Here is a 4,222-nt window from a genome sequence, read left to right on the forward strand (position 1 = left end):
AGCCTCCCAAAGTGTTGGGATTTCAGGCGACAGCCACCACACCTGGCCAATGTGCCTGACATTTAATCCAACACATAGCTAAACTGAGTTCTACAATATTTAAATGGAAAATTAAGTCATTTAGCGGAGTGTGGTGAGGCATGCCTGTAATCCTAGCTACTCAGGAGGCTGAGGCATGAGAATCGCTTGAGCCTGGGAGGCAGAGGTTGCAGTGAGCCAAAATCACGCCACTGCACTCCAGTCTGGGTGACAGAGCAAGATTCTGTCTCAATAAAAATTAAAAAAAAAAAAATAAGTCATGTTCAGATTTGATTTATGTGTAAAAAATTTTTATTAGAGTCAAGAGTCATTTTTCTCAGGTACTTGGGCTGCTGAAACACAAATATAGGCAATCAATGCAACTTCATTTAACATTCAGACACTTTAACAAGTGTGTAAGTATTGGAGACTCGTGGATCTGCTTGTTCAGATTAGCATAACCAATATAACAATACAGTAAATACTACTAATAATATCTACAATAAATATATACAATATATAATATACAATAATATACACAATATATTGCATACAATAATTGTATATAATATATACAATAAATAACATATATAATAAATACCAATATTACCAATATAATTATACAATACTAATAATATATACAATAAATAATATATACAATAAATAATATATACAATAAACACCAATATTACCAATATAGTAATACAATAAATAGATACCATAACTTATTATTGTGGAAAATACGCAAAGTCTCCTGAGCCATAGAGCTCTGTTCTTTGGACTTACCAATCTATGTCCCTATAGTTATAACCCTTAAGTTAGAGTGAAATAATCACTCTAACTTGGAGGAAGCATTTCTTCTTTGATTAGTCAATGATCCGTCAGCAGTAGTTTGGGAGAAAGATTGTTTAACTATTCTATGACCTAAAGGCTGGCACACATCTGTTGTACAAAGAAAAGGAGTGTTGCAACCTTCCTTTGGAACAGAGATTGCCCGTTTTTGTGCTAATACATGTTTGGCTTAAAAATTATTTCTGTTGGCAAGGGCATAGGCTTTTCCAACATACTGAGATTTTCTTTCCAGGTACATCTTACATTTGGAGAAAACACACATGTAGGAAGGACTGCTATGAAGGCTTTTCACTGTACTTGTGATTTCGATTGACCTCTCCAGTACCAAATTGAATTTTAGACACCACAATTTGAATTTTATGTTGAAAACTTTGGGTCTGTAGGAAAAGAAAAACTATCATTAAAATTGCAAAGTGGGCGGGTGTGGTGGCTCACGCCTGTAATCCCAGCACTATTCTGGGGAGAGGAGGGCCCGGGGCAGATCGTTTGAGTTCAGGAGTTCAAGACTAGCCTAGGTAACATGGTGAGACCTTGTGTCCACCAAATATAAACAAAAGCTTAGCAGGGTGTGGTGATGCATGCCTGTAGTCTCAAGTACTTGGGAGGCTGAGATGGGAGCTTGAATCTGAGAGGCAGAGACTATAGTGAGGTGAGATGGTGTCACTGTACTCCAGCCTAGGCAACAGAGTGAGACCCTGTCTCATTTCATCTTATCTCATTTCATAAAATAAAATAAAATTCCGAAGTGGATCTTGAGAATATAGAGTGTTTTAGTCTGCTCAGGCTGCTATAACAAAATACCATAGGCTGCAGGGCTTCAACAATAGACATTTATTAATATTTCTTCTGAAAGCTGGGAAGTCCAAGATCGAGGTGCTGGCAGATTCTGTGTCTAGTGAGGGCAACTTTCTGGCTCATAGACAACCATCTTCTCCTTGTGTCCTCACATGGCAAAAGGAAAGAACTCTGACCATTTCAGAGTTCTCTATAAAAGCACTAATCCCATTCATGAAGACTCCACTATCATGATGTAATTATTTTTGAAAGGCCCTGCCTCCTTATACCATATGCTGTTAGGGTTGCAGCATATGAATTAGAAACTAGGGAACCCAAACATTTTGTCTGTAGTACTAACCCACATCCAATTCATAAGCAAATCCATAGGCTCCACCTTCAACATTTATTCAGAAGTTAACTTTGATCACCACCTCCACAGCCACCATCTTAGTCCAGGACATATCACCATCTCTTTCTTGGGTTATTGCAGTAGCTTAACTTGTCTCCCTGACTGTGCCATTTCTAAGGCAGTCTGTTCTCAACCCAGCAGGTGAGAGTGAGTGATCCTTTTCAAGTAGAAGTCAGATCACCTTATGTCTCTGCTCAAATATTCTCCAATGGCTCCCATCTCACTTTGGGTAAAAGCCGAAGTTCTGGCCGGGCACGGTGGCTCATGCCTGTAATCCCAGCACTTTGGGAGGTGGAGGTGGGTGAATCACTTGAGGCCAGGAGTTTGAGACCATCCTGGCCAACATGGCGAAACCCTGCCTCTACTAAAAACACAAAAATTAGCTGGGCGTGGTGGTGGTGCACTCCTGTAATCCCAGCTTCTTGGGAGGCTGAGGCAGGAGAATCGCTTGAAGCCGTGAGATGAAGATTGTGGTAAGCCGAGATGGCACCACTGCACTCCAGCCTGGGTGGCAGAGCAATACCCTGCCAAAAAGAAAAGAAAGAGAGAAAAAGAGAAAGGAAAAGAAAAGAAGAGAAGAGAAAAGAAAAGAAAAAAGAAAAAAGAAAAGAAAACAAAAGAAAAGAAAAGAAAAGAAAAGCTGAAGTTCTTACTATGATCTACTGGTTGTCTTAGCCCTGGTTTCCTCCCCACCCGAAGTAGAGCCTGGTATAGGGGCTGTGTGCAGGTAGTTTATGGTTAAAAATGATTCCCCAAATGAAGACTGTTTGAAAAGTGAAACAAGGAAGGAAGGAAAGGAAATCCAAGTGTGTGTTATTCAGCTGACCTCCACAATGGGCAAAATTGGAGCTGGATCCCTCTGAGGAATCTCAACAAGCTATCTCTGTATTCCCTCAGAATGGTCCTGCAAAGGATAGAAGAAGGATGTAATTATCCATTTGCTCCCATCCCCCATAGGGACTCCTGGCATGCACAGGGCTAAGGGGTTCATGCAAGAGTTCCATGCCACAGTAGGGAAGAAGCAAGAGATAAGTAGCCATCAGAAGAGGTGCTGTGGGATTATATCTGTGCTACTAGTTGCCTAGGTAGTAGCTGGACTTAAAGGATAGCTGATAGCATGTAAGGTGCAGCTCTAATGGGGTCTGATACAAAGCCCTATCTTGCCCTCACTTCACTACCTCTCTGACCTCATTCTCATTCTTTCCGTCAGTCACTCTTTCCCACTTCCTCTGCCCTGCTTGCTGCTGTTCCTAGAACAAAATGGACATGCACCCTCCTCAGGGCCTTTGCACTTACTATTCTCCCTGCCAGGAAAGACAACTGGCTGGCTTGAAATTCACACGGCTGGCTTCCTCACCTTCTTCAAGTTTCAACTCCAAAGTCACATTTTTAAAATTTATACATAATATTTTACATATTTTCAGGGTACATGTGATATTTTGTTGCAGCAAATGTGTAATGATCAAGTCACGGTATTTGGGGGCACCCATCACCTTGAGTATTTATCATTTCTATGTGTTAGAAACATTTCAAGTTTTCTCTTCTAGCTACAGGTTTTTTGTTTTGTTTTGTTTTGTTTTTTTGAGATGGGGTCCTGCTCTGTCACCCAGGCTACAATGCAGTGGCAGCGATCTCAGCTTACTGCAACCTCAGTCTCCAGGGTTTAAGTGCTTCTCCTGCTTCAGCCTCCCAAGTAGCTGGGATTACAGGTGCCCGCCACCATGCCTGGCTAATTTTGTATTTTTTTTTTAGTAGAGACGGGATTTCACCATGTTGGCCAGACTGGTCTTGAACTCCTGACCTCAAGTGATCTGCCTGCCTCAGCCTTCCAAAGTGTTGAGATTACAGGCATGAGCCACCGCACCCAGCCTCTCTTCTAGCTACTTTGAAATACACAATAAGTTGTTGCTATTAATATTATCATCCTACTCTGCTATCTAATATTAGAACTTGCACCTTCTATCAACTGTATCCATTGACCAACCTCTCTTCGTCCCCTCCCCTCAACTCATACATCCTTCCCAGCCTCTGGTATCTATCATTCTGTCCGCTACATCCATGAGATCAACTTTTTAGCTTCCATATATGGGTGAAAACATGAAAAATTTGTCTTTCTGTGTCTGACCTATTTCATTTAACATAATGACCTCCAGTTCCAGCCATGTT

The sequence above is a fragment of the Symphalangus syndactylus genome, chromosome 14 (assembly GCF_028878055.3).
Source record: "Symphalangus syndactylus isolate Jambi chromosome 14, NHGRI_mSymSyn1-v2.1_pri, whole genome shotgun sequence".
In the NCBI taxonomy this organism is placed as follows: domain Eukaryota; kingdom Metazoa; phylum Chordata; class Mammalia; order Primates; family Hylobatidae; genus Symphalangus; species Symphalangus syndactylus.